The sequence below is a fragment of the Lepidothrix coronata genome, unplaced genomic scaffold (genome assembly GCF_001604755.1).
Source record: "Lepidothrix coronata isolate B3197 unplaced genomic scaffold, Lepidothrix_coronata-1.0 Scaffold16, whole genome shotgun sequence".
Lineage (NCBI taxonomy): Eukaryota > Metazoa > Chordata > Aves > Passeriformes > Pipridae > Lepidothrix > Lepidothrix coronata.
This window is the reverse complement of record NW_016690196.1, coordinates 5014325-5033065: the sequence shown is the minus strand read 5'-3', so window position 1 is coordinate 5033065 and position 18741 is coordinate 5014325. Positions and strand designations below refer to the sequence as shown.

General features: G+C 37.9%; 1 long non-coding RNA gene across 1 annotated transcript; it reads left to right on the top strand.

The window, feature by feature from the left end:
* The first annotated feature begins 11126 nt into the window (after positions 1–11126).
* On the top strand, positions 11127–18741 carry LOC108493425. Its single transcript, XR_001873469.1, has 3 exons — positions 11127–11238; positions 15235–15382; positions 18611–18741. It is a non-coding gene; the product is annotated as an uncharacterized LOC108493425 (long non-coding RNA).

Here is an 18741-nt window from a genome sequence, read left to right as displayed (position 1 = left end):
CCTTCCAAGTATCATAAATCAAGTCCTTGTTTAGGAAATACCAAATTAGTCACTGCTGCTAAAAGGTCATCGATTTTTATATTTAGGGGGAATATTCAACTGCTCTTTTTTTTCAGATTTGGTTGTTGGCTGTTAACATTTCAGTAGGAATGTTACAAAAGGCTTGTTCAGCACATCTCTATCTTCAAACTTGAGACGGAAGAGAACCATCTGCAGAGCATAAAGCATCCTCAGCACGACCATCATCTTGCAGGCAGCTGCTCTCCCATCATCAGAGGGGGAGCTGGTTTCAGTGTCTGTGATTTCCTTCTAAATTATTAGAAGTTAACGTGGTTCACACAAGTGACTGGGGTTATTTTGGTATGTAAGTAATCTAATTAAGGTTTGATCACTAACTGAATAACTGTGGTTTACTAAACAGTCTAATGGGAAAAAATAAATATGTTCCGTACTGAGCAAGAATGAATAACAATTAGACGTGATTCTTCAGTTATGAACTCTGCTTTGAGTCACCCCACTGAGCTCAGTATAGCTTGGTAAGGAGAGGAAGGGAAAATTTGAGCCTATTTTCCCTCTAACCCAATTTGTAGTTTGTACACTTAACTCAGTTTATAATAATTTTCTTCCATTTCTCCTTTTACATCTTACTTTAAATAGGTAATACGACCATATTTGGACAGATTAGATTCCAGGCAACTTTGCTGCATATTTTGTGGGCTCCTACATAGTGAGTATCCTGCAGTAACACATGTTTGCACAGTTGAAGGAAGAATGGATTGAATAGAAAGAAAGCATGACCATTTGAAAGTGTGGTTCTGTGTATGATTAGTAGAAAACTCTACGAAGATTTGAACAATTTTGTTAAGATGAGTGAAATAGGAATGTGAGCAGCTGGTTAGCTGCTTCATGAAATGGATGCTCCACTAAACTGATCTGAAATTGCACCAATTTTCTAAAAAAATGTCTGGCACCTGTTTCAAGCTACATTTTTTGTGGCCTGATCACAATGTTCAGAATGCGGTGGTTCACAGATAACATCATATTTTTCTAACTGAATGCTTCAGTGAGGCTTTAACTTTTAGTCTAATCTAATGTCTGCTAATATCACTGGAGAGTGCTTGAAAGATTTTTAATAAGCAGTGAATGTACAGAAATGGTAGAGTTCTTTGTAGAAACACTCTCTTTAGCATTACTCTTACTTAACATAGAAGTTGCATTTTTTTATCTTGTTCCTGGACAAATTTAGGAAAGATTTGCAGCATCCTATAAAATATGTAGAAATCAAAATATACTCAATAACCTGAAATGCAAAGTAACTTTCCTGGGACAATGAATCCAATGGATGGCAAAATCATAATCAGAAGCAGTACAGACATCTGCCTGAATCTCTAGGCTACAATAAAATACCTTTGTCCCCAAATGCCTTTCTAAATCATCTTTTTCATCTGTAATATTGAAGAGTACCTTATATAGCAAGGATTATATTGTGCTTATGTCTCAGTTACTTCATATGAACTTGCCAATTAGCCTAGGTGTGTGTTCAGATAGGTTTGGGAAATGGTTTCCTAGAGGAGTAGTTTATTGCGGAAAGGTTCAGACAAAGCAAGTGTCAGTCACTACAAATACAGTACTAACGTAAAGCTGATTAGGATGATAAACAAAAATTTTCTAATACATTTGGATGCATGTATCTTGATCTTTCAATGTAATTTTGCATCACAAGGTCATCTCTGCAGGAATTAACATGGGTATGCAGAAGATTGGCTTTGCAGCAGCATATATCGTGGTAGCTATAGTTACTCTGCTGTTTCTGTAATTTGAAAACAGTGTACAGTCTTTTGCAAAAGAAAAGAATATGTGAACAATGGATAACCTCTTTCTCCTACCTTGATGCCTTAAGAGAAGAAAGTTGTTTGGGGGTTTTTCCTTGGCTTATTTTGGGTTTGGATTTTTTTTATTTTATTTTTGGTTATGTTCCTTATCTGCTTTAGAGTTCCCTTTCTTATCTATTTTTCTTCCCTATGCCCCAGTGTTTTCACATTCCTTTTTTCTTTATCATTCCCCAAACATTTTCCTTATTCTCTGTTTCTATTTATTTTTTGTTTTTGTCAACAGTTAATTCGAGTCTCAAACAAAGTCTCCCTTCCTTACTCATTCCTCACATTTAGCGATGTTTGCCTTAGCCTCTGTTCTCCTCTAGCTGTCTCTGCTTCCTCTACAGTGGTTTTCTATACCACTTCTAACCTCATTGTCATAACACTCTCACTCTCCTATGTATTTTTTTCCAGGTTCTTCCTTTATCCAGGTCTTTGAATCCCTCCTTCTTAACCTAAATAGAATTAATAGTTTCTATTCCCTGTTTTCAGTTTTGTACTCCTTGTCTGACATTGTTTCCATGGCTTTCCTCTCTTCTATCAGTCTTAAAGCCGTCATATTTTTTTTCTCTTCCCTGCTCTTCCTTGCTGTCGCTTCCGGCTCTCCATTCCTCTTTCAAAACACCCTGCATGTCACACTTTTCTCTGCGTGGCTGTCATCTCCTGTCAGTTCTGGTTATGTATTGTGGGCTTTCACAATCAGCACAAGTGGGAAATGAGATATTTTGAATTCAATTCAATGCAATTCTAAGAACAAGCACTGGAAAGACAGCACAGCTCCTTCAGTATATGAGGCTGGTGTTAGATGTGACAGTTTGATATAATGAGATGAACGTGAACATATCCCTGTGTTAGAGATGGATTTCCCCGTCCTGAACAGTTTTGTTCATGTGTCGGTATTAAAGAATTTCCTAGGCCACAACTCACTCACATCCTGCAAAATTTCCAACAGACTCAAGTCTTGTGCAAGCTGAAGGTGCTCTTGCACGTCCCATCTATGATTTGTGCTTCCAAGTGACTGCTTTTTCTTTAGTGTGATAAGCTTTCAAAGCTGAAGCTGACAGATCTAGAATGAGACTCTCAGTTCTGACAATTAATTTTTTTCCTTGCAGTCACCAACTAAAGAAATTCAAGGCATGTTGAACTCTTGGTGAAGCATCAAAGTCCAATTTTAAAAGCAATGACAACCTGGCAGCAGAATATCCTTGCATTTTTTATTAAAGATTACAACGCACCAAAAAGAACATAAAATTCTGCACATTGATCAGCCAGCCTGTCCAGTTTCCTTCTTTATGGCAGCAGTCTTTGCCTGCAGAAGACATACTTAAATCCAATATACCTAATTTTGAATAACTGTATTGAAATAATAATTCTCTTTCTCTCCTTTGAGGAAGAGTGACAGACCAGTGGAGCTTCCGTAAAGAGAAATGCAAAAGTGCGTGTGTGTGGGCTAAGCTAAAGATTTCCTTTTATCAGTTCATAAGGACAGCATATTCTGACACATCTAGCAAAAATCTGGAATTTTCACACAAGGGCTTGGAAATGCTGTCAGCAGTGACGAAATTATCCACATTCTGCAGTTGGCAAAACAGTTGCTTGGGTTTTGTGTCCTTGAAATATATTTAACACAACCTGCCACTGACAAAATTGGATTTCAGTTATCCTAACAAGGGAGTTTTCTAAGCTGAAGGAAGCTTGAAAAGGTGAAACATTTCCCTGCTGTTCATGACTACCAGAACTGTTCTTCCCCAAAGCTGCTGCTGGCTGAAGTTCCTGCTGCTACAGATCTGTGAACCATGTTATGAGAAGAAAGGTCAGATAAGCACTGATACATTTTTCTAGTGTGCTTGAATATATCAGTAATAACTATGAGATTGTAACGTGGTGAGCTAGACTTTGTGCAGCTGCCAGATACAGGAAAGTTTCTTATGCTTAACTTTCCTTTCATTTAATTCTTCTCTATAGTTTCTAATATAATTAGCACTGCTTTCTTTAACGCAATCTTGTTTCGCCAATTGTTACTGAAGCGGGCTGCTCCAAAGCTATGCAAGTGAACTTCTGACCTCTGGGGGTGATAGAAGGGAGGTAAAAGATACTTGACCTGTAGCCCTTTTCAGCAGATATGAAGTCAGAATGCTTCCAAGACGCTGGCAAAAGTTACCTAGTACACAAGGCAAGTCAAAAAAGGGGGGATTTGTTAGCCACAGGACCAAATACTGACAGGTGTCAAGAAAAACCCTCTTTTATAGCATCAATATTTTTGCTTTACTTTGTAAAAATATTTGCCCTCTGATGTCCTACAAACAGCAATATTAGAAACACATTTCCAAATTATATAAACAATCACAGTTGAGGTGGTTATTTCAATAAAATGTGTTTCATTTAATCTGGACACACGCAATTGTGACAGATGCTTTATTGAAAAAGCTTCTAGAGAATCCATTCATTACAGTACACAGAAAAAGCTGGGACTTCATTAGGACAGTAGTCACAAATTTTCCTTAATGAGGTGTATTTGGCCACTGCCATCGTGTTTAACCAGGTGTTAAACATGTGAAAAATTAAACTTCAATCTTTCCACAGAAACATTGCCAAACAAAGATTTAAAGAAGCACAATAAATGAAATCCAAGATTATTATTCTTGTTTGCTTTAGCACTTTATATCATTCTGAGCCTGCTGCTCCCTTTTGTGTGAATTTCAGTGTCAGGTCAGGGAAATGCCATGGATTTTCATTTGTATATGTGAATGTCAACATTATAAAAAAGATAATTTCCTGAATGAGCTAGAGACCGGGAGGGTAGCAGGCCTCCAGATCTTGGAAGGCACATGTGTCATTCCATTTATATCACTTTACCTCAAATGTCACAGTCTCAAACCTAAAATTGGTCTGGAGTCCAGAATGTGGAGACCTGAATTATTCAAAATTACTGAAACACTATTCAAACAGCTTTTTTCTAGCAGTAGATGTTTTGGCATGAGGATTGGGAGCACAGCTTTACGTGAAGGAAATTCAGCCCACGAATTCCTCCACTGATAACCAAAAGATAGGGAAACATTTATTTGCTTCCATGGGAATTCCACCAGAAACAAAGCAAAGAGTTCTAGTCAATGAAACTCAAGGCCTTTCAAAATTTTAAGTGAGGTTATCCCAAACCCTAATGTTTTAAAAGTAAAATACATTCTTTATCACTGCTTGATGTTTACATTCAGAGATCCTATCTACACAAGAAAGGTATTTTTATCTGTACAGCTTGAGTTGTGAGCTTAAACTGAGATAAAGAAAATCCTTTCCAAGCAAATAATTTGTTCAACTTTTTATTGCAGTATCCAATTTAGTTCATTCATTTTGAGAACAGTTAATTGAAAAGTTGTTCTAAAATTTATTATCTGTAAGGAAAACTGGGGACAAATATCCTTTGTTTTCAGTCTTACAAAGGATAGCATGGCAAGTTAAAACTGGAGTTCTGGTATGTCCTGTGGCAAAAGGGGTCAAGGACACTGATAATTATGATTTGCAAAAATAAAGGATTTTTAGATGTGAGATGTTTCTTCAGTTTTCTTCTAAAGTGCATAAAGTTAAATCTTTTGCTCTCTCTATTCAGGACAGGTTCATTTTAAGGCATTTGGATGTCTAAACATAGTGGATAGGTTCCTAAGAGAGTCCTGGTGTTGTATGCTCGCTCACAGTGAAATCACCCCTCAGAAACTGTAAGAGACAGCTAGAAATAATATTTTAAACACAACACAGTACTGAAGAATGGGATCATATGTACTCATGAGAAACTAAGCTTCTCCCAGGTAGGACCCTTGCTCAAGACATAACAACGCAGAGATCCAGTCTCTGCTCCTGCTCCATGTAAAGCCAGCTCTGTCCCTATAGCCATTGTGGTATACCCATAGAAGAGCTTTCCATACACATGATTAGAAAGCATACTCTTGAGGCCTCCCAGCCCTTTTATTTTTACAAGTTAGATCTGCAGCCCTTATCTCAGTTCATGTATAGAAAATGTACCCCTTAATACCTTCAAACTAATACAGAAAGCAGTTATATTTGGACTGCACATAACTAGAGAAGTGTCCAACAAAGCATGCCAGTAGAAATCCAGCATATTTCCTATTTTAACAGTCTGTAATTTGAGTGTTTGTTCTCTTGAGTGCCTTCAAATTATGCCAATTTCTAGAGATTAGAGTCTAGGCTAAGTACTCTCCATGAACAGATAGACACTGTATCTCTGTTTTAGTTGGAATAAGGTATATATTTGAATGGATTGCTCATTGCCTGAAAGAGCTATTCAACTGGCTATAAAAATTGTGGTTTTGACATGGGAATGTTCCTGTGGCATTGTTTTACATAGCAGTGGCTGAATCTGAAACTTCAGATTCTCTTTGGACACTTCAGCTGTGATGTGGTTTGAACTGGAGTACCCAAGTTTCCCTTTGATTCTCTACCAGGGGAGAAGTAAAATATTATTGCATGATTTTGATGTCCAGAGAAGTCTACGTTACTTTCTCTGCAGGATCATCTTGCTATGTTGCAGGTACACTTCCTTCCTGGTAAGTAATGATGCTTAATTTATTTTTCTGGTGCAGGAAAGAAAATTCAAGGAGTCAAGCTTATAAACTTGAACTTAGTCTAAATCACTCATTGGAAAACGTTTCTGTTTACATACAGAGTGGTGACTAAAGGTTGAGAAAAGTCTCTTATTAATTCCATGTTTCCTGCACTGACTCAAAGCAGAATCATGCGCATATGCCAAGACCTTGTCAGCTTCAGGCAGCTCAAATTAGGTTAATAAATAAGCATTGTGGATACTGAGTCCCATATACCACCTGAATGTGCTTTGAACAAGTTAAAATTCTTCAAAAGTTCAGATGAAAAGGGGATGTACTACAAAAAAGTTTATGTACATGGGTGGATTATTGCACTCCTTACAAAAGAATGCTGCCTCCTGATAGAAGAAAGAAATCAGTAAAGTCAGCTGCTCATTTACATGACCAAGTAGAACTAGAAAAAGATTAAAAAAATGAAGGCTCTAGATTTTATTATTTAATTCTTTGGATAAATAAATATGTTACTGATTTGGGAAGACTGATGTGGTTCAATTGCTGTTGCAGATAAGTTCACAAGGCAATGAGCACTTTTCAGACTATCTTGCTTACTATTAATTGTTAAAAAAAATAGCTTAAATTCAGCTATGGGATAGTTGGAATTTTATAATGAAAGAATTTCTGATGAATATTTTTGCTAAGTTTTTACATTTATGTTATATTTGAATTAGACATTTTTGAATCATGCATGAGCAGCAGCTGCAAAAAGACAATTTGAACTTTTTAGAGTACACTGTGAAAAATATGGAACTGCTAAATTCCATTTCTGAATGTTCTTAGATGAACTGAGGCACACAGTTTCTCTTGGAATTTTGCTTGAATGAGTCCTATAGGATTTGTCCTAGTTTTGCCTGTCTTCAGTAAAAACAACAGTGCAACTGGTCTGTTCTTTGCCTGTCACAACACAAATGGTTCCTTGAAACAAAGACTTACAATGTCAGCTTCAGTACGTTGCATGAATATTGACTGTAACTCTGCTTAGTCAAGAACATTATAAAAAGAAAACTCCAAATGGATGGAAAAAAAGCAGACTTTGGAATGAAAAGATTCAGTTGTTTAAAAATAGATTGGGTCCTTTGTGACTATTTAAAAAAAAGGTACAGCAGTCATATTTTTAAAAATAAAATAGCTCTACTGTGAAACTTTTTCTTTATTCCAACAGAATGGTGTTGTGTTGAATTTCAAGGCTGACTCTGGAAAACATTCTAGGTGGCAAAGCAAAGATCAAGGCTAATGTCAAATTTTTCTAATTTATATCTCTCCTATGCTTTCAGAGTCTGGAAGAAAGACAAAGTCTGACTGGATTGAAGGTATTATATTCCCACATATGTCTCATGAAGAGATTTCTTGGAACTAAGAAAATCATAGAAGAAAAATCTTTTATTCTTTTGGCTCAGTGTAAGATGTGCGTATGTGAAGGGTAACACTCAGGCAAGGCTTTTCAAAATCTCTTGTTTCAGACTGATAGTCATTCCTGTGGTGGGTATCCTCGAATAATGAAATTGCTATCAGCAAATGACCCTTCCCCAAGATCACATGAATGCCACTGTGCTGTGGAAGAAAATGAGGTCGTATTTTGCTTAAGGACAGAATGAAAGCTGGAACTGATTTCATATTTTCCCCCCATGTTTTCTTTTCCAGTTTCAGTCATATCTGCATGGCTGATGGTTAGCAGGGTGCTTTGCTTCCATGTGAGGAAGCATTTGTTATTGCTTGCTCGCTATTTTCCATAGTAACACAACGTCTCTGTTTAAGATCCAGTGGAGATGAGCAAACAGAAAAGCCTTTAAGAAGCAGTTTGTAAAAGAAGCTAAATTAAACTTAACTCCTTCAGGTTAACTGTGCAGTCAGTATTTATTCTAGTATCTAAAAGGTCTCATCAAGAGTCAGAATGCCCTCAATCTTTAAGCACAAGAATGGACATACTGGGTCAGATCCACTGTCTCCTTAGCACAGAAAGCCATCTCTGCCAGCACTGGATAGTAGATTACTATGGAAGAACACAAAAGTAGGGCAGGCATGACATGATAAATGCCCTGCTATATCCTTTACCTCCTTTCCTACCCAAGTTTCTACAAGCTGCAGCTGAGGAACTGTTGTGACTAGAAGAGGTGTCTGTGTTTTTAAATGCAGGTATGTACAAAGTAGTTACATTGGAGATAATTTTGTCCTTTATTTACTCCACTAATGGCAAGAGACAAATCACAGTTTCTGTATATGGTTACACACTGCACTCATTGGAACATGTAAGAAAAAACAGACACAAATCAGAGATGGGATCAGAGACTACTTGAAAGGTCCAAATCATTTCCTGAGCCTTTTAAAACTGTGGAATCAGTATAGAAGCACGCAGCATTAAAATATCTATGCTGATGACCACATTTTGTTTCCAAAGAATTAGAAGAGCAAGCGAATCATAAATTAAGACTCATGTCATGCTGTGAAAGATGAAGTATCCTAGAGAAATACTCAGCACATGGAAAAGGGTACAAAAACATCGGTAAGGACATACATAGCAAATGGTTTGTTGCCCAGCCTGAAAACTGATGTGCAGGACTTTGTGCACAAGTGCTGCCCTTGTAGTGTAGAAGCAGTAGCCATTTACAACCTGCATTTCTTTAGAATCCTTTTCCCTACCATATACATTACCTACTTGGTAATAGCAATAGTAGCTAAGAACAACAGAGGTAGGTAAAGAGCACTGCCTGCACAGTATTTCCTGCAAAAGATTCTGAATTGAACAGACCATTCACCAGCACTGCCAACTCTTTTAACTTTTGTCATAAGTCCATCAATATATGAAGGGTGCTTCAAGCCTCAAGTCCTGGAGTAATTTCCTATATCATATTGGCCACACTTTTCCGTTCCTTGCCCTTATGTTTATGTCCTTCATGACCGTGGATAAAACCTTGAAACAAATATGCTAAAGTCTGAGAATGTAACAAATGAAAAGAATTATCAATTTTTAGCTCCTGTAATTACCAAACCAAACCCAATTCACACGAGCCTTCTTCAGGCAAGCCTGCCAAAACCTCACAGAGTTGTTTGACTTGCTACAACAGCCTGATTTTCCATCAGCATGGTCTTTTTATTTAGTGTCTGTCCAGTCAGGGGTGCTCTCATTACTTTGACATGACATCCTAGTCGTGTACTTACTCTTCAATTTAGAAAAATAAAAAATTGTCACTGCTTTGAAAATAATATTTAAAACATATGTTACCTAATCTCTGATTGCTCACAAGCAGTTCTTGGGTTTATAATGTTCATTTTCCATTTAATAGAGATAAATTTGGATTTCAAGTATAATACTCTGATATTTCTACTTTTAAAAATCATTACAAACCATATGGAGGTGGTTTGCAAATACTAGCAAAACATGCACTGTGAGCTCAGCAGTGCTCTGGTGAAAAGGGCACTGAGTACATCAGGGCACGAGGAAGGATAAAGACTTAAGTCTGTAAGCAAAACCCTATCTTTTTGTCATCTAAAATGGCATAACGACACTATTCTCTCTCATTTATGGTTTTCTTCAACTTTATTTTCATGGTTTGTTTCATCACCAGACCCACAGAGTTGAAGAGCAGCCATTTTACACGACTTAGAGCTATTATACTGTATAAAAATATTTATGTAGGATATTATAATTGGGATTTTTCCTCTGCTACATCAAAATTGTGGTTATAGACACTTTTAAATATGCCCAAAGATTTATGAAAATACCAAGTGACAGTGAATGATAATATAGATTTTTACCTCATAAACATGGAAACAACAGACTGACAAAATAAATAGCAGCACAGAAGAGGGTAAGGAGAAAATAAAAAATGCTCAGAAGTGTAGGTCTTCAATCTAAGCATGCAATAGCAACAGACCAAGAGCAAGAAGACACACAGGAAAGCATACTGCAGTTTATGTAGACGATTTCTATTTTCATGATTCAATCTGACAGTCTTTTGCAAAAGCTACATGTATGGCATGGGATGGTTTTGGAGTAATTTATGTTACACAACTACGTGTTTCTTGTAGTAACTCCTATTACTGGCTAACTTCTTTGACCAGTGCGTCTATGTCACAAACATAAGACAAAAATAACTACTTAAAGTCTGAATCAATTTCTAAAGTTTATTTCCATGTGGCTGGAATCTACCACCAAAATCCAGACATGCTGACAAAGTACCTCAGATCCTGTGTGATGTTAGAGCTGTCAGCTTCCCATCCATGAGGTCTGAACAACGTTCCTCTCTCACATGTCCATTTGCAGATCTGATGTGCATGTGCACAGAAATTTTGGCTTTTTACTGTGTGGTAAAAAGCAGCTCACATTGCTGGCACACAGGACCATGCTGGAGCACCTGAGCCTGCCAGGTCACCTGTGCCAGCACATTCACCATTGTGAGCTGGGCAGCAGCTGTGTGTCAGGAGTAATGCAGTCCCCTTACTGTCCCCAGCTGGGGGTAAACATCCACGGCATTCAGAAACAAATGAAGGAAAGGAGAATGTAAATTCAAAGGAATTAAAAAAAAAGATTTTCAAGTTAAAATATTCTTACTGCTGTGAATGGGACTGTTCCGGCGCTGCCTCTGCTTCACCTCAGGAAGGGGTAAGTGATACACACAGGTCTCTCGCAGAAAGAGCAGGAGCCCTGAGGGAAACCCTTGGCTCTCCCTCTCTCCTTGCTTCGCACAGCCACAGCTTCTCCAAGCTCTCACCACTCTGCTGCCTTCTGGATCCATGACAGGCCTCTTCATTTCAAGGTATTACACGTATTTATTACATTCTGATTAAAACTGAAGAGTATGGTTTCAAAAGGCACAGCAGGCTGATGAAAAGCTCGCTGTTACCAAAGGCAGAGTGTGCGCTCACCTGCCTCCTCTCCCCTTTTCACCGACAGGGTGGTGCTGGCACTTGCCAGAGCCCTTCTTATTGACAATTCCATTAGCTAAAATGGCAAAAAAACCTACCCAAAACAACAAGGAAAAATGGAATAATTCTCTGCCATTCTAGTGAATTAAATTAGAACACAGCAGGGCCTACAGTGTGCCAGAGCAGGTGTAAGAAAGGAGGTGCACAGTCAGCAACAGGAGGAGTGGGAAGAGGAGGCTGAAGAGATTAAGTCTCCTCTGGACCCTGTTTGGTTAGCTTATTGAATTTCAGTCCCTGGCCTATCAGCCTGGCATTGTCAGGCCTTTCCCTTCAGTCACTGGTATGTGCCAATGGAGTGCTGCCACCATTTTGGACCTTGGCTAAAGCATCCATCACTGCGCCTCTCACTGCTCAAGAGCTACCAGTAATGAGCTTTCTCCTTTATAAAACAAAAAAAAAGTTCCTAGGACAGGTATTACTTTTGTAATATTTAGGAACTGATTCTACCATTATGCTACAACGACCGAAATGCAGCCTGAGCCCCATTCATGAATGAAAACTAGAACCTGCCACAGTGCCTAGATGTGCACATCCCCAAGGTTTTGTTCTAAGAAATAGCCTTCTAGAGAGTAACGTTAAACTTCCCCTGTGCAAGGCAATGGACTGACACAAATGCCTGTAACTTTTCTGAAGTGGGATGTAAATATTTTTCTTAAAAATCACTCAATAAAACCATGAAGAAAATGCTGTGCAGGCGAAAGCGTTCTAACTTGCATATGGATTAATCTAATAAAGTGTTCATATTGGCACAATATCAGAAAGCTCTCTTGAGGGTGATAAAATTTAGCAACTAATGCATCATGTATTTTTATGCCTTTCCTGGAAAACTGGAGAGAGCAAATCTGTTGCCTTTTAGCTTTGCTCATATCCTTCGTCCCACCCTACAGACAGAAGATTTTTTATGAGTACTAAGGGCAGTACTAGACACTAAAAAGAGTGTCTAGTATAAAGGCACAGGGATAGCAAAATGCAGTGGTTGAAGTTTAAATCAGCAAATTTACAACAGGAAATAAAATATATTTTTAACGCTGAGGTATGTAACTACTGGAGCAGTTTACCACAGGCATGAAAAACTCAGCATGTTTTGCACTCTTTGAATTTGAACTCATAGTCTTTATAAAAACATATTTTCTACTGTACTTTTTGGGGTAGCCATGGAAATTGCCAGACAGGATAGGCAGGAGGTCAGGTCAGGCCAGACCATTATAGCCATCCCTTTTTACTACAAACTATGATTATCATCTTCTGCACCTAACAAGCCATAGGCTGATAGCCTTTCATTTCTAACAAAATTGACTTGAAGGCTGAAGCTGGAGTGTGCATTCCCTGATTCCACTGAAGAGCAGATGTCCTGGGTGGCCTGCAGAGAACTGTGAATTTGGAAGAAACACTACAGTTAGGACCAAATACAGTGAGTTCACCTTACATGACTATGGATTTTAGAGAAAGTAATCAGCCCAGAGTAATGCAAGTGCTATACAGTCATACATCTTTTGCTTTCCAGTTTCATTTAGTATTGGTCACCTCCAAAAGAGTATTTGGAAAATCTTTTTTTGCCTATATTGGCAATTTCCCCAAAGAGCAAAGACAGAGATGTCATTGATTTTAATTTCACTAAGTGTATTCATTGTAATTATCCACTACCAGAGTCCATGTTACCCAAAAAAGAGAATTGAAACCTAACTTCAAAAAAACCTGACAAGTGTCAAGTCCTATTACCTGTTGACTTGAATAACTGCACTTGATATGGGATATTTTTTTGTCTAACATCCATTTAGAACCAAAGGTTCAAAGGGAAAATTTTATAGAAAAGAAATAAGAAAAAATAATAAGCTGTAAACATCAATACATAATGTAAAACTATGGAAGATTACTTAGCAACAGTAATGCAATTAAATAATTATTCTAGCATCAATGCTATGTATTTCAGGACTACAAGTTTTGGTATTTTCCAGAGTCTTTCACCTTATAGCTGCCCATTAATTACCTTCATTTTTCAGCTGGCAATACAAACAAGGTACAAATGTTTAGTCTGCTGCTTGTGTTAATATCTAGGAGCTGCAGTAGACAGAAGGTTTCCAGAACTCTGAAATTGCTTAGCTCTGATGTTTGCTAGCACGACTAGCAAGTTTTCTTTTCCTTACAAATAAAGTAACAGATGAAAATGTCTCAAGCCAATGCCAGATTGTTTGCATTCTTAACAAAACCATTTTAGTGCAGAGCAGTAATTCCACCTCAAAATCAGTTTTAGATGTGCTTTCTTACAAGTTGCATTTTAGCATTCAGTTTTAGGGCCAGGATGATTTACACAGTGGAAGATTTGCGTAAGCTGCCTTGTGTTCCCACCTCATGAATAACAGTGCGGGCAGAAATGGAGGTAAAAGCAGGTCCATAAACTATCCTGTTCTGCTGGTCTTCTCAGACAGTGAAGCAATAGCATAATGAGACAAGAAGCACATTGAATGTTACTGCTGTGCTCCCACCAAGGGAAACAAACTTGATCCTAGGCATTGGCTCCCTCAGTCACTTGTTGCAAACCAGAGTATAAACATGGATGTGCATAAGAGTTTTCCATCAAGCCTGGCATCGGATCAGGCTTCCTCATTGCCATATAAACCAGCCAGCGCAATGCTTCATCAAAACTGACTGCAGATAGCATAAAATTCCTTTTCTGAAGTACCCATTTATCAGCAGCAGGCAGTTCAATATTGAGAGAAATCCTAGCAAACAGCATCAGCTAGGACTCTGTGTCTAAACTTCTACTGACACTTCATTAGGAGGTACCATCAGCCTGCTCGGTCACTTAGCAGGACTGTAACTCTGTCAGCATTCCTTAGACTAAAGCTTTTCTATGAGTAGCAGCATCAACTGCTCTTAGTGCTACCTCTTTTTTTTACCAACTGGAAGCTAACTGAATAGATACAGGTGAGATTCAGCGCTGTTCCTTAAAAGACTAACAGTGTGAATATTTTGATTTACACTTGCTTTTTGCACTGCAGCTGCAAAAAAAAAAAAAAAAAAAAGTGGCAATTCAATGACCTACTAACATTTTCCACATGAAAAGCCAGCAGCAGAACTGGCATATTAACCTAGTTCCTCATGTTGCAGTAGGTTGGCATGGATGTAACAGACAGATATGATAGGTACCCTGATCTTGCAATGTTTTACAAATGTCACCTAGCATTAATAATTAATATTTGCAGGATTAGTGTTGAAGTCATGCCCAGTAAAACTATAGGTCTGCACAGAAGAGAGAAGGTAAGTGGCCTTTGCTGCTTGTCCATGTGGAAGACCTGCTTCATCTTGTTTGTGACAACTACCGAAGACAGCAATAATGCCAGTTTACTCGTCTCTATATATTAAAGAAACACGATGATGATTTCTGTCTTCAGCATTGTTGCTTCTGGCTCTTGCTGAGGCAGCCTACAGGTTTATACAGATGAACTTTCCTCTTTTATTTTATACAGATTTTTTTTATCAATATAAACACAGACCAAGGCTAAAACGTTTTAAAAATTAAGCTACAGACAAAAGAGGGCAGCTGGTCCCCAGAGGGAGGGTTTGAGCTTCCAGGTCAGAGCAACTGGGGAATTTCCTCCTTGTGTCTCAAAGGCTGTTGCTAAGGAGACCACTTTTGCTTCAATGAGGCAGTGGGATGGACTAGTTTGACATATATGCGATATTTCTGCTACTAAGAAAAAAGAAGTTCAAGCTGCGGAGTCTTTGTCAGGATAGAGCATAGAAACCCACTTACAAGGCTCTTTTTAACTGCTGTACTTGCTCCTACTGACAAAAGTTATTAACCTCACTACTTCTTTCCTTTGCAGTCAACTTCATTTCAGTTAAGAAGGAAAATATTGCTGTGAATGGCCAGGAGATGATACCTTTCCACTAGCAGAAGTCCAAGGGGAGCACAAGATTTCCCAGGGAACAGCTCTCCAGCTAGGCATAATCCTTCCTTTACAAGTTCAGCAGGTAATCATTCTAAACTTAGTTCCATCTGTGTATTCTTTATTAGTATGCTTTTACAATAACAGGAGGTACTATAAATGAACAGGAGCTTGTTTCACCCCAGATAGTGCTCCTGTGCTACTGAATAGTTTCAATGTTGCTCCTAAGTAGCAAAATTATTTGGCTTGGTTTAGAGCTTAAAATGACTATTTTTACATTTAATCTTCCAGCATTCCCAGTTTTCATTTTATGTTTTTTCCACATTGACATTTGTATCAATAGATTTGACATTCACTTCAGTTGTGTGACTGAAGTTGCAAGACCTCTGTTGTCCAATCTATTGTTTCCCTATGATGATCTTTCTATGAGATAAATTATGAACATTTCCTAAAAAGGAAGAGAGAGGAGTTTCCACTGCAGCACTATTGAGAATCAAAAGGTCATTCAAATCTGATATACTTTTAAAAGTTTTACTGTTATTACTGCTTTGATTAGAAGTGTACTGTTTCACCAAAATAGTTATATGCAGGAAAGGCTGTTGGGTGGGCATCCATATATAAATGTATTCCACAGAAATAGCTACACAGCTTCTAAATAAGTTCTACTTGCATAAGCATGTTCATCTGCACTAAAGAAACTCTGTAAAACCTTGTAGCAGTGAAACTAAGGCTCCCCTAGCAATCTATGGCTCATCTAGTAATAATAAACAATAAGTCCTTCCCCTGTTCCCTGGACCTAACTTTACAAAACAATTGTACAATAAGGAGGAAGGACATGCAGGTTTTATCAAGGAGTTTCATTCTCCTGCCAGGTAAAGTGACACTCCTTTCCCCAGTAACAATGGCACGTTATATTCCTCACTTGGCTTTGGCTCCTCTAAACTCGGACGCATTTTTTAATCTTTAACCTTTAAAATATTGTCTCCATCAGTGATGTAAAGTGGCTTACAGTGTATACTTGAATAGCACAGATCTTTCACATCGAAGGAAAATGTAAGCATGTGAAGTTGACAGATGGCAAAAGAGGATTCAGAAGCCTTAATAATTTCTTTTCTGTTCATCTAAGCTCTTTTATTTCACTATAATAAACACATTTATTCTCAGTCTACAGGGAAGTAAAAGTAAAAATGGAGCATGGCAAGACAATGAAGAGCCGATGTGTTTACTTTCAATTGTCTTTAAAGAGAGATTAAAATAATTTGTCTAAATAACCAATTAATTCGATAATACAAATACATGTACTTACATTTACATTTTACACGTATTTACATCAATTTACTGATTCTATTAAAGGAATATGAGCATTATTAACTTTGGAGTAAACAGGAACATAAAGTATTTGATTCCTGATGGTCTTTTGCTTTGTACTCCCATGCTTTGAGGGAAGAAAACCAAAATATTAAAGGTGTACTAAGGAGGGTGCCAAATTCTGAAAAATGTGCCATTTAGTACCAGCTACTATTCCTACTGCTTAGAAGGAGCAGGTTCCAAAGCAGGTAGATGAGTGAGGGCTGGTGACAGCTGGAGAAAAGTAAGACTCATTTAGTGGTTTCCTAAGGCCCAAAATTGCAGCAAGAACACTTGGAAAAACTCTTGAAATGACCTAATGTGCCATGCTTTGCATGTCTTTTGTAAACTAAAAGGTAATTTTGTTGTTGTTGTTACTTCTTGTTCTGGGGGGAGGTATAATCATGTTCTGTAATACATTGCATTTTTATAGAGCATTGTTTCACAAAATCATCACCTCCTTGATGCTGAGCTAGTAGGAAAGAATGAAATTTCATTGTAATGTCACTTAGATCTATCACCAATCAACTCTGGTTTCTTCTCACTTAATTACTCATCTCATCCTAAACTATTTATATCTTAGAAATACTCGGTTTATTTTTCCCACTCAGAAGGAATGCAACTAGAACAAATTGAAAACAAAAGGAAAAAGCCAAATTTGCTTCAAAATGAGTGAGCATGGAGTTATTCTTCTGAAAACACTTTTAGCTCTTCATAAATTATTAACACTTAAAAAAGAAAAAGCCTAAATCATCAGAGATTTAACTGCAGACTTCTTGTGCTGAACCTTTTTTCTTTTTTAAAGGTTTATAGTAAAAACCCTGTTTTGTTCACAATGCTTTAATTCTTACTGCCTGTAGAAATTATTTTGGAAGGTATCATGTTTTAAATACGAGTTTCCAGTAATTTTTCCACATTACTTCTTTGCATGTGGGACTGAGCTTGTAGCCAGTATTAGGGCTTCACTCTTTCAAAGCTGATGTTTTACACTCCGTGTATGTTATTCAGTTTCTTTAACACAGTCTGAAGAACTTCTGCAATATATGAAGCTGGAGCTTCTCAACACTAAACCAAAGTGAATCGCTGAGTTGCTGTGCACACATTTAAACTTCCTAACACTAGTTAGGAACTAGTTCACTATTTATGTATTTGAAATGTGTGGGGAACATTCTTTGCTAAGAAAATGTGGTTTCAGCTAAGCCGTGACAATTCTCTGTAGCCGAAGAACTCCTATCGTGTATTGTTATAATTCACCTTCTCTGTGATAATATTTGTGTTACAGCTATTAAAATCTATTTAAAATAAGCCACATGCAGAAATTTTACCTTTACCAAAGAGGATGACAAATAGAAGCTGTGATCTTGTACATTATGGTTAGCATCCAGGCCATCTGGGCCCAAGGAAAGTCAAAAGGAATTTTGCCATTACTTTAAATGCCACCAAGTTTTCGCCAGATTTTGCAATTACATCTATCTAGTCACAATCAAGACAAATTCTTTCCCTCTTCACAATGGCATGAAAAATGAGAAATTTTCTCAGGAAATTAGAATCTCTCAGAAAATGAGAATTATATCCACACAAAACATTCACAGTCACTATCTCTAGAAGGGTTGAGCTCCCTCTGTGGTAGGCTTCTGTTTCCTCCAGTCCTGAGGAAGACCCTCAGTGGTGGCTCAGCTACATCAGATTCGAGCCTTCCCAGATCTGTGGAGCCTCACAACACCTTATCAATAAAGGATGAGATGGCAACTGCATAAAAACTCTCTGAGATTTCTTGACACTATGGATGTGCAGGAGGGAAGTAGCTCAGGTTCATCCTTCTGTTTCATGAGGATTTACTGGAGACAACATCTCTGTACTCCATAACAGACCTGAAGAGAACTGACTGTTTTGGTGCTACAGTGTGGGTCATGGTACAGGAACATGTGTGGCAAGGCAGAATACTGCACTAATAATTGGTGGACAGTATCCACTCTACAGGGTCTTCCTTTCAAATGCACGTGGAACAACGCTCCAGCTTTCCATCAAAGCAAAACCAACCACTGCTTTGAGAACAGCCAGCTGGAAATGAGGGGGACACAAACTGGGCCTTGTAGT